Here is a 12,692-nt window from a genome sequence, read left to right as displayed (position 1 = left end):
CCTGGTTGCTCATAATCAAGAATTCCAACTGATACAAGGCCCTTGGTCTCCATCTTGTTTACAGAGATGGCAGGAAATAGCCACCTCCCCTGGTGCTGTGGACACTGACAAAGGAGTTTCTTCCCAGGAAAACCATTTTTGGGTGCCATGAAAATATTGGCATAGCCTCTCTTGCCAAGGCCTGAGAATTATCACAGCAGATAGACCCAGTTATCCAGGCTGCTGCCTGCATCCTGAAAGGCAGACATGAGCTCACAGCTCACTGCTGGGTTTCACACCTCTCAGCTCTTTGAGCTGCCACCAAGCTTGTTCTCCCTGCAATTCCATCCCATCTGGGAGCTTCTAGCCTTTTAAGGGTCATGAATGTGAAGAAGGAGGCTGGGCCGGGCGCAGTGGCTCACGCCTGTAATCCTAGCACTTTGGGAGGCCGAGGTGGGTAGATCAGTTGAGGTCAGGAGTTCGAGACCAGCCTGACCAACATGATGAAACCCCCTCTCTACTAAAAAAATACAAAAATTAGCCAGGAATGGTGGTGCATGCCTGTAGTCCCAGCTACTTGGGAGGCTGAGGCAGGAGAATCGCTTGAACTTGGGAGGTGGAGGTTGCAGTGAGCTGAGATCGCACGACTGCACTCCAGTCTGGGCGACAGACATGTGGGGACTTGCAAGAGGACAAGGAGTTGAGACCTGCACGTGTGTCATTAGATGCTCAGGGGACGAGCTCTGTTCTCAAGGACTGTGAAGGAAGGTGGGTCGGTCAGTCTCTGGAGAAGCAGAACCAATGGGAGATACACTGAATGTGTATACAGATGCTTGTCCACTTACGATGGGGCTTCTCCAATACCGTAAGTGGAAGATGCATTTAATATACCTAACTTACCAAATATCACAGTATGATTTCTACTGAATGCACATAGCTTTTGCACCATCATAAAGCCAAAAAATCATAAGGCATACCATCATCATTCAGGGACCATCTCTGTGTGTGTGTGTATATATATGTTTGTTCATAAACAGATGTATTTAAGAAATTAATTTGCATGATTGTGGGAGCTGGCAAGTCCAAAATCTATAGGGCAGGCCAGCAGGCTGGCGACTCAGCAGGAATTAATGCTTGAGTCTCCAGACAGAATTTTTTCTCCAGGAAACGTCAGTTTTTGTTTTTGTTTTTGAGACGGAGTTTCACTCTGTTGCCCAGGCTGGAGTGCAATGGCATGATCTCAGCTTACTACAACGTCCGCCTCCCAGGTTCAAGCAATTCTCCTCCCTCAGCCTTGCAAGTAGCTGGGATTACAGGCACGTGCCACCACAACTGGCTAATTTTGCATTTTTAGTAGAGACAGGATTTCACCATGTTGGCCAGGCTGGTCTTGAACTCCTGACCTCAGGTGATCCGCCCGCCTCGGCCTCCCAAAGTGCTGGGATTATAGGTGTGAGCCACCGCATCCAGCCAGAAACCTCAGTTTTTACTCTTAAGGCCTTCCACTGATTGGCTGTGGCCTACTCACTCTATCAAGGGTAATTTTCTTTTTCTTTTTTTTCTTTTTTCTTTTTCTTTTTTTTTTTTTAGACAGAGTCTCACTCTGTCGCCAGGCTGGAGTGCAGTGGGGCGATCTTGCCTCATTGCAACCTCCGTGTCCCAGATTCAAGCAATTCTCCTGCCTCAGCCTCCCGGGTAGCTGTACAGGTGTGTGCAACCACACCCGGCTAATTTTTTTGCATTTTTAGTAGAGACGGGGTTTCACCATGTTGGCCAGGCTAGTCTCGAGGGTATTTTTCTTAAAGTCAACTGATGATAAATGTTAACCACATCTCTAAGATGCCTTGACAGTGACACCTAGATTGATGTTGGATTAAATAACTAGGTATGATAGCTTAGTCATGTGGACATATAAAATTGACCATCACAGAGGGGTCAGCCCAGAGTGGTGCCTCTGCCACAGGGCGGTGACTACAGGCTGGATGAACCAGCCGTTGGAGTGGGAAACACTCCAGCTGACATTGGGTCATCTGGCTGTGGGAGGGATCTACATAGTCACACCACGAGTGCATGGCTAAATGCTGTGGTTAGCCGTGAAGGATGAGGGAATAAATGACTTGTGGTTTGAGCCTATATTCTTCTTTGCTTTCCCTGTGACCTGCACAGACCAAGCTCCTTGCTGCAGAGGTCTGTTCCTTGGAATGCTTCCCCCCACCCACTTTCTGTCTAGCTGCCTTCGCATCTCTCTATTTTAGTTCCATGTCCATACAAACTCTGCTTGCCACCACACCAGCCACATATAACTCCCCAGAGCCTCTTTCCTGCAGGCTGAGTGTTCAGATTCCCTGCACACACATGCCTGGGGCCTGTCGAAGCCTCATGGGTGAGACCCAGACCCCGATGGTTAGAACCACATCTGCAATGAAGAGCTTTCAGCTCACAGGCTCCTACCCCGAGGGATGTCCCACACAGCTGGGCTCCCTCCCTGCAGCTCCAGCCCAGATGTTCCCTCTCCTCTGCAGGGAGAGGCATCTGGGACTTTGAATTGTAATCTTGGAAGAAGCAGCTATAAGACACAAATCTGAATGGTCCCAGCTAAACCGCTTGGAACTATTGCCCCAGCTTAAGCCCGAAGATCAGGGAGCAGAACAGACAACAGAGAAAGGCCAGACGTGAGAGTTCCTTCTGGGAGCTGTAAAAGAGTGAAGATTAGCTTTAAAGAGCCATGGAATTCTGGCAACAGAATTTCCACTTCTCCAAGCAGAAAGAGGTCCTGAAGGTCACTTTGGCATTCTTCCACTCAGGCAGGGATTACCTCTGAAACTCATAAGAAGGTCACATGTCACGGAACACTCAAACAGAAGGATTTTAAAATAAATTTTGGCAATATAAAAACTCAAGAGGACTGCTGGGGGCCTGACAAAAGTGGCATGGCATACATCTCTGGGCAGGGGAGGGGCAGAGGCCTGGACCCACTTATGGCTCATATGCTGATTTACTACTTCACCTTGAATGAGTCTTTCCTGCATGACTTTGGCCAGACCTCTCCTGCTTTCTTTTTTTTCTTTTCTTTTTTTTTTTTTTTTTTTTTTTTTTAAGACGGAGTCTTGCTGTGTCACCCAGGCTGGAGTTCAGTGGCATGATATCGCCTCCTGGGTTCAAGCCATTCTCCTGCCTCAGCCTTCCCAGTAGCTGAGATTACAGGCACGCACCACCATGCCCAGCTCATTTTTGTACTTTTAGTAGAGACGAGGTTTCACCATGTTGGCCAGGCTGGTCTCAAACTTTTGACCTCATGATCCGCCCGCCTTGGCCTCCCAAAGTGCTGGGATTACAGGCGTGAACCACTGCGCCGGACCTCTCCTGCTTTCTAGATATCTGTTTCCCCATCTGAAAATGAGAAGTTGGACAACTTGACTTGGAAGGTCCCCTCCATTAAGACACAGGGTCTCACTCTGTTGCTCAGACTGGAGTGCAGTGATGTAATCATAGCTCACTGCCTGCTTGAACTTCTGGGCTCAAGCAATCCTCCTACTTCAGCCTCCCGAGTAGCCGGCACTGCAGGTGCATATCACCACCTTGCTATGGTCTTGCGATGTTGCCCAGGCTGGTCTTGAACTCCTGGCCTCAAATGATCCTCCCATCTCAACCTCCCAAGTAGTTGGGATTTACAGGAGTGGCTGGTATTGGCTTTTTTTTAATTTTAATTTTTATTTTTTTAGACAGAGTCTCGCTCCTAGGCCAGAGTGCAGTGGCGCTATCTGAACTCACTGCAAATTCTGCCCCCAGGGTTGAAGTGATTCTCATGCCTCAGCCTCTGGAATAGCTGGGATCATAGGCGTGTACTACCACATCCAGCTAATTTTTTTTTTTGTATTTTTTGGTAGAGATGTGGTTTCACCATGTTGGCCAGGCTGGTCTCAAACTCCTGGCCTCTGGTGATCCACCTACCTCGGCCTCCCAAAGTGCTGGGATTACAGGTGTGAGCCACCGTGCCCGGCCTGGCATTAGCTTTTGAATACACCATATCACCTGGGTTCAAACCTCAGTTCCACCAATACTATTTGAATCATACAAATGACCCTGTTGTATCCACTCTCTTCTTATTTGCTCTCCTCTGGCTATATCTTGGGCAGTTGGTTGTACCTTGTCTCCTTCATGAAATGCCCAGCAAGAGCCTTGGCTCCCGGGCAACAGCTCTCATACATTTCCTCTTTCTCCTACACACCCGTCTTGGGGCCAGGAGCTCACCCACCTCACGCGCATCGACTTATGGATTGCTTGACCCCAGAAAGGATGCCTTGTAAATACTGGAGTTCATTAATAAAATGACGCCTCTGTATTTTAATGTGGGGAAAACTTTAAACGTATCTTTAATTAACTATATCTATCTAAGTCAGTCTTTTATGATCACACTGTTTTAATCATATCAATCAAAATCTCTAATTGAATGTAGTATGTAGACCTAATTGATAAAAACAAGAAGACAAAATATCTCTCAAATAGTCAATGCAGCTTTTGGTGGGTCAAATCTTTATATAACATCCTTTATGAAGAATGACTGGGAGCAACTCATTTGTTCTAGACTTCATACATTGATCAGTGAGTCAGTCTGAAGCCCTGATTACAGAAGTGACCTATCCGAGGTTACCGAGTGAGGCAGAAACAAAGCTTAGACTGAGTTCATAGAATCAAATAATTTGGCCGTCAGAGGCAACTTAGAGGTCATTGTGGTTTGCACAGAGCTGATCACTCCTTGTCTCAACACCCTCCCACAATTATCTATCAATCTGTCTGTCCCCCTAGCCCCACCCCCTAGCTCTGGACCAGGAGCTGCTGCTTCTTTTTTTTTTTTTTTTTTTTTTTTTTTTTGAGACAGGGTCTTGTTCTGTCACCCAGGCTGCTGGAGTGCATGGTGCGATCTCAGCTCACTGCAATCTCTGCCTCCAGGCTCAAGTGATCCTCCCACCTCAGGGTCCCAAGTAGCTAGGACCACAGGTGCATGCCACCATGCCCAGCTAATTTTTTGTATTTTTGGTAGAGATGGGATTTCACCAAGCTGCCCAGGCTGGTCTCGAACTCCGGAGCTCAGGCAGTTCACCCACGTCAGCCTCCCAAAGTGCTGGGATTTCAGGCGTGAGCCACCGTGCCTGGCTGGACCGGGAGCTTCCTGAGGTCAAAGGCTGCATCTTATTCATCTTCATGCCACACTTGTCATTCCTAGCATGGTGCCTGCCTCCTAGCATGGTTCCCTACACATGTGCACTATGTTGAAAGGGTGAACAAACCACCACTTTAACAGATGGGGAGACTAAAATTTAGACAAGGGAAGGGATCCTTGGTTCCACAGCAAGCTGGCAAGGCAGGGAAACAGGATTTCCAGTGTCTGGTGAAGGCTCCATTTTTTCTACACCCCCTGGGTTCACAGAGAAGGCAGGCAGACTTCTCTCATTTCCCCACAAAAGCCACAGGTAAAGGTGTTTATAGCTTGGCAGCTAACCAAGGCCACAGGTATGCCAACAGGTCACAGTCCGACCCTGGCAATCATTTTTTTAAAACTGGTGTTAATAACTGTGCTTCTACTATAATCTGAAAACTCTCTACACCTCCATGCTGAGGACATGATAAACCAACCCCAAAATTCAGGCCATAAAACATGGGCTCGTCTAACTGGTCACCTGCATAATAATTACTTCCAAAAATCATGTAATAATAATTATTCATATTTGTGAAAAGCCTCTTCTGTGTAGAGCACTTTTTTTTTTAAGATGGAGTTTCGCTCTTGTCACCCAGGCTGTAGTGCAATGGCACAATACTGGCTCACTGCAACCTATGCCTCCTGGGCTCAAGAGATTCTCCTGCCTCAGCCTCCCAAGTAGCTGGGATTACAGGTGGCCGCCACCATGCATGGCTAATTTTTGTATTTTTAGTAAAGATGGGGTTTCATCATGTTGGCCAGGCTGGTCTTGAACTCCAGACCTCAGGTGATCCGCCCACCTCAGCCTCTCAAAGTGCTGGGATTACAGGCATGAGCCACTGTGCTGGGCTGTAGAGCACTTTCATATAGGCTAACGTGTTTGGTATTCAAATAGGTATTTCTGAAAGAAAATTATGTTCTCTCAAAATAATGACTGTATATTTTAAATAAGTCAATTTGTCATATGTGAAGTATATTTCCATAAATCTGATTTTAAAAGTAACAGTGAAGATCACAAGTTACTTTTATTTTCTTCCTCATGCTTTTTGACATTTTCCAAATTGTCCTTAATTGAAAGAAAACATAGAATAGCATAGCAGAAGGAAGAGGATGGATTACTGGGAGGCAGGGGACCTTCTCTCAGGGCTCTCTGGCCCTTTGGTGGTCTCCCTGGAAAGACAGGTGCTGAGACACTGCTGAGCAGAGGGGACAAGCCCTGACTCTCTATTGTGAGTGACACTGAGTATGTCACTACACCTTTCCAAACCTCCATTTCATCCCCTGCAAAATGGACCCGATGCCTGCCACACCTGGCTCACCAAGCTGTGACAAGCCTTAAAAGAGAAGGGTGGGCCAGGCGCAGTGGTGCGCACCTATAATCCCAACACTTTGGAAGGCCAAGGCGAGTGGATCATGAAGTCAGGAGTTCAAGACCAGCCTGACCAACATGGTGAAACCCCGTCTATACTAAAAATACAAAAATTAGCCAGGCATGATAGCATGCACCTGGAATCCCAGCTACCCAGGAGGCTGAGGCAAGAGAATTGCTTGAACCTGGGAGGCAGAGTTTGCAGTGAGCCGAGATCGTGCCACTGCACCCTGGCCTGGGTGACAGAACAAGACTTCATCTCAAATAAACAAACAAACAAACAAACAAATAAGAAGGCTGATCAGTCCCATGCATGAGGGGACACTGTGCACTGTAACCACCCTGCACACCTAACAAGCAATGCTATAATCAAAACCTCCTCTGCTGCAATCTCCTCATAGCTTCCTGCCCCTCCCATCTTTAAAATCACCAAATATCTCAAACATGGAAAAGTTTTAGACCTGAGAAGGAGAAGGATCAGAGAGAACAACTATAGATCAACCACCTAGCTCTGCTACATCTTGACACTCGGTCATACTTGCCTCAGATTTTAATTTTTTTTCTAAGAAATAATACATACAGATAGAATTAAACCCCCTGTGGGCCGGGCGTGGTGACTCACACCTGTAATCCCAGCACTTTGGGAGGCTGAAGCAGGCGGATCACGAGGTCAGGAGATCGAGACCATCTTGGCTAACACAGTGAAACCCCGTCTTTACTAAAAATACAAAAAATTAGCCGGGCGTGGGGGTAGGTGCCTGTAGTCCCAGCTACTCAGGAGGCTGAGACAGGAGAATGGCATGAACCCGGGAGGCGGAGCTTGCAGTGAGCAGAGATCACACCACTGCACTCCAGCCTGGGCAACAGAGAGAGACTCTGTCTCAAAAAAAAAAAAAAAAAAAAAAAAAAAGAATTAAACCCCGTGTGTGCTTCCTTCTGATCTCATTCCTGTCCCTCCCTTCCCAAAGTCTACCCTATTCTAAATCTAGGGTCTTTGATTTCCCATGCATGTTTCAATAGTTTTACTACCTGGCTGTAGCCCCAAAATATCTACATAGCTTATTTTGTATTTCTTTGGGTTTTCTGTTGCTGTTTGTTTGTTTTTGAGAAAGTCTCTGTCTGTCATCCAGGCTGGAGTGCACAATCATGGCTTACCGCAGCCTCAAACTCCTGGGCTCAATCAATCTTCCCACCTCAGCCTCCCAAGTAGCTGGGACTACAGGTGCATGCCATCATGCCCAGCTAATTTTTGTATTTTTAGTAGAGATGGGGTTTCATGTTGCCCAGGCTGGTCTTGAACTCCTGAGCTCAAGCGATCTTCCCACCATAGCCTCCCAAAGCGCTGGCCCAGCTGAATGCGTTAAGAAACATTTTTTATCATTTGTGTCACACTGTACCTATGCTACATCTTGATGTTAGTTTTTTTCCTAGGGTGTAACTATGTTGAGGCTACAGACTTAGTTTATTTTTACTCCCAGTATATTATTCCATTGTATGACTAGATCACAGTTAATCTATCTAGTCTGCTGTTTGTTTGTTTGTTGAGACGGAGTCTCGCTCAGTCACTCAGGCTGGAGTGCAGTGGCACTATTTCGCCCACTGCAACCTCCACCTCCCAGGTTCAAACAATTCTCCTGTCTCAGCCTCCCAAGTAGCTGGGACTACAGGCACACACCACCACGCCCGGCTAATTTTTTGTATTTTTAGTAGAGACAGGGTTTCGCCATATTGGTCAGGCTGGTCTCAAACTCCTGACCTCAAGTGATCCACCTGCCTTGGCCTCCCAAAGTGCTGGGATTACAGGCATCTAATCCTATCTGGACTGCTGTTCATGGATAATTCATTAATTTCTAAATTTTCACAATTATGTGCTGAATGACTGGAGTGGAGTCATTGAATTGTAGCTATGAGTATCTTCCACTTTCTTACATGTTGCCAAACTGTTCTCCAAAATCGTTTTACCAGTTCATATCTCCATAGGCATTTGAGGGTTCCAACTGTGCAACATCCTCACCCCCCACTCCCCATACTGACAAACTTGACTCTGTGCCCATCTGGTGGATGTGTAATTGTGTATCACAGTTCTTTTCACTTGCATCTCTCACGTGGCCAACAAGGTTGAACATCCTTTCACATTTTAGGCTATTTTAGCCATTTAAGTTTCCTCTTTTGTGAGTTGCCTGTTGATATCCTTAACCCATATTTTAAAAATTGGATTGTTAGTCAACCCATTAAACTCCCTCCACCTGGCACACCCACCGCCCTATTTCCACAACCTAACTGATTGCTACTTTTTCCGGGAAACTTGTTCTCTTTCCTCAATTCAAATTTAGAGTTGCCTCTAAATAATCACTGGTGACACTGTACCTTTCTTGTGGCATTTATAATTTCCTGTTCTGTAGTGTTTTAACTTCTTATTTTGCATATCAAACTTTTTAGTTTACAAAAGCACCTGCTCCTTCATTGTCTTATTTGAACATTTATGCAATAGCCCCACGAGATGGGTAGTATTATTATCCTCTTTTCAACAAATAAAGAAACATGGTGCAGGAGGGTCTAGCTAACCCAAGACCCCGCCCTGGCTCAGAGGCAGAGCTGGACTTGAAGCCAGGACAATTCAATTCCATGTGCAGCTCACAGCACAATCCCCTCTTATTTATCTATGCATCAACACCGCCTCCTCCAAGAGATTGCCAGTTCCTTGTCTCCCATCTACCTGTGTGTCTCCCATCCACCTGTGTGTCTCACATCCCCCCGCTCTAGTCCCACACAGTGGGGCAATCAAGATTCTGAATACAGAATTTCTTAACAAAGTATTAATACAATGATCACTTACTGCACACCTACTGGGCACCAGGGGCTTTGCATACATTAACTCTAACCTTCCCAAGAACTCTATTTAGGTGAGGACACGGAGGCTTAAGACTTAAAGTCTGGGGAGCAAGAATTGTTCAAAAAAAAAAGAAATCAGTGACACACTCAGGCTCCCATGGCCAGTAATGGGTGGAGCTGGCCTGTAGCCTCGGAGGTGAGCAATTCCCTCTATCATCTCTGTCCCCCAGCATCCTGAAGGCAGACCCAGGCAGCTTAGAAGCTAGTGGGAGTGTTCTGCTCCCATCATCAGCCCTACCCGTGTTGGACACACGTTATCTTGGCAGAACATGGTTAAGTAGCACAATCCCAGGGCCACTTTGGGACTTGAAAATGTGCTCTCCAGGACTGGGAGATTTTGTGCCATGGGGCTGCTCCCAGGCTTTCCTTCCAGGTTCAGGTAGGTACTCAGCAGTGCTAGGTTCTGCTGAGGCGCCAGGATCCAGAATGGGGCAGTGAGGCAGGTGAGAGCAGGAGGATCAAGGGGCGGAAGGAAGTGAGGAAGGAGGTGAGAGAACTCCTGGATCTCTGCTGAGAAGGTGAGGTGGGGGGCTGCACAGATCATGCTCCAAGGCCAGGAGGCAGAGGGCCCAGAGTGAGCAACTGACAGTGAACAGGGAAGGCTCTGGGGGAAGGTGCTGTCCACTGGCCACACCCATGAAAGCACATAGCCCTGTCTGGTGGGGGTGTCTGCAGAGTGGGATGGTAGCCACAGAGGTGGGCGCTGCGGACTGCGGGCAAGGATGGGGGTGGGGTTTTTGGTAAGTGTTCTTCCCCCCTTCCCCCAAGAGTGAGTCTGGGTGGGGCCATGTCTGCCTTTTCCCCCCAGAGCAGGGACCCTATGATTGGAGCTCTGCCCACTGCCTCCATCTGCCATTCCTATGACTCTGTGCATGTTGTCTTTCATTGTCTGCCCTTTATTTACATGACGTGTTATGCGTGTGGTATATATTTGCGATTGTGCCATGTATTTCTGTGCACTGTGTCTCTACGCAATTTGTTGTTTGGGGCTATTTCGGCCATGTAGGTTTCCTCTTTTGTGAATTGCCTTTTGATATCCTTAACCTGTATTTTAAAAATTGCATTGTTAGCCCACTGAATTCCCTCCACCTGGCACACCCACCAACCTATTTCCACAACCTATCTGAATGTCACCTTTTCAGGAAAACTTGTGTCTCTTGCCCGTCGGTGTTGTTACTGTGTTGTGGCTTTATGTGTTATGTCCGTCTACCTTACATGCATGTTCTGTTGTGTGTCTCTGTTGTGTACAGTGTGTTCCCCCTTGTGTATGCCTACGGCTGGTGTGTACAGTACTTCTCTTTGTGGTGTGTTTGTGTCCTGTACATGCTGTAGTGTGTTCTGACCTGTGTGCGTTGTGCACTGTGTGTTGTGTATCTACATTATACTTGTGCTGTGTCTCTGTGCCGAACGCCTGTGCTGTTAGTGCAAGGTGTTGTGTGGCCCGTTTGGGCGTCCTCGGTCTGTGTCTGCGTGTGTCTGCGCCAAGGGTCCGCGCCGCCCTGCTGTGTGTCTGTGCCAGGGTCCGCCGGTGCCTGCGCGCAGAGCTGTTTCCTCAACAAGTGTGCGAGCGGCCGTGTGCGCCATGCACGCTGCCTGGCGTCTCCGTGTGCGCCGCGGTGTGGCCGCTCCTCGGCGGGGGGCCCGGGTCCGGGCTAGTGGCCGCGGAGGATGCGCGCCCGCGGGGCGGGCGGGGGCGGGCGGGGCTGGCGGCGCTGCGGAGCCCGGCGGCCGCAGGCTCCAATGGCGAGGCCGGCGCGGCCTCTGCTAATTACATAAGCGGGACGTCAATAATTCGCGGGAAAACGCGAAAAAGATGGCGCCCCGCGCCCGGGGGGCCCCTTCCTGAGCGCCCCGGCCCCTCCCTCCGCCGCCTCCCCCTCCTCCCCGCGGCGCCCCCGCCCCGCCCCGCCCCCGCCGAGACCCCGACCCCGGCCCCACGGGCGGACACTCGGCCGGGCAGCCGCGGGCCGAGCGCAGCCGCCTCCGCCACCGATGCGCCTGGTGGCCAGACTCCAAGTGGGACCGGCGGACACGCAGCCTCGCGGTGAGTTCTGCGCTGTTGGGCGGACTCCCCGCCACGCTCTCCCCTCTCGGCCTTCATCCCTCTCTTTTCGAAATCTCCCTGAAGTTTGGCGGCCCGAACGCCTCCGGGGGGTGAGACTCCTGCGGAGCGGGTCGCTCGGGGGTGGGGACGGGGGGGTGCAGGGTACCTACGGGGCAGAGGGGCCCACCCGGGTTCCCGAGCCCCGGGGGGCGTGGGTGACAGGTCGTTCTTTCTCGCCCCCGATCTTTAATTTTCCTGTCGGGGTGGGGGAAGGACAGACGGGCGTTTGGCATTTCGCTCACGTCCGAAGTCAGGCTGTGGCAGGGTTGGGATGGGGGAGGCTTGGCGTCCGAGCGACTGAGGAGAGGAGCGCTGAACCCGAAGGGGGTGCTTCTGCAAGCTTTTTACCCCCTCCTGAACACCCTTTTTAAAAAGCCAACGGCCGCCCTGGGAGAGGCCCCGGCGCATGAATCATCCTCGCTTCCTGCCCCCGCCCGGCCCCGCGCTCCCGGTGCCGCGGATTTGAACTGGACGCAGACGGGAACCCGCAAACAGGCATTTCTTTGCAAATGGGTTTGAATCAGCCAATCACAGCCCGCGGGGGCCCGCTCCGGGAGGACGGAGGCGGGGGCTGGGGGGGCGCCACCCGGGGGCCCCCGCCTGGCCAGGGTGGAGGCGGGTGCGGCGACCCGGCCGGCTCCCAGAGGCGCAGCGGGGGAGGAAGTGTCAGTTTGTGAACCTGCAGCGGCCCCGGCCTGGCCCCTGGCCGGGCGGGCGGGCGGGGACCTCGCAGCGCCGGGCGAGCCAGGTGGCAGGGAGAGGACAGGGGTTCAGACCTCATCCCCTGCCCGGGAGCCTGTGCGCTCTGCGCTGGAGAAAAAGGAGATGGGAGTGGGGTTGGAGAGGGTCGATGGAGGCCACGCCACCATCTGGGGAGCCGAGACCCCTGCAGTGCCCGGCTCTCCCCAGGGCCCCGCACATACTTAGCTTCACACACTCCCTGGCACAATGCCGTAGACATCATCCTGCCTAGTCTCACAGGAGTACACACACGCACCACACAGAAACAGGCACTGGACTCTCTCCCTGTGAAGAGATAATCATAACACCAGGTGCCCAGCGCTATGGCCACAAGGAGGAGACCCGAGTAGGCGCGCGGGGGAAAGAGCGAGGCTGTGTGTGGCTGTAGTGGAGAGTGTGTGGAGGGACAT

The 12,692-nt window shown here is 50.3% G+C and overlaps 1 protein-coding gene across 3 annotated transcripts in view; it reads left to right on the top strand.

Moving 5' to 3' along the window:
- Positions 1-12,692, top strand: part of PHF19 (PHD finger protein 19) — a 34,904-nt gene that overhangs the window by 1,982 nt on the left and 20,230 nt on the right. Inside the window, exon 1 of one of the 3 annotated variants that reach the window (XM_003264068.3) lies at positions 11,176-11,481. The exons of 1 other annotated variant lie outside the window; for it this stretch is intronic. The gene's annotated coding sequence lies outside the window, so the exon portion shown is untranslated. Of the gene's footprint in view, positions 1-11,175; positions 11,482-11,534; positions 11,592-12,692 lie in introns of those variants that run through there. One more of the 3 variants, XM_030817716.1, reaches the window with a different exon arrangement.

This window comes from Nomascus leucogenys, chromosome 8, assembly GCF_006542625.1.
Source record: "Nomascus leucogenys isolate Asia chromosome 8, Asia_NLE_v1, whole genome shotgun sequence".
In the NCBI taxonomy this organism is placed as follows: Eukaryota; Metazoa; Chordata; class Mammalia; order Primates; family Hylobatidae; genus Nomascus; species Nomascus leucogenys.
Note: the sequence above shows the minus strand (reverse complement) of the source record. Positions and strands in the feature narration are given on the sequence as shown.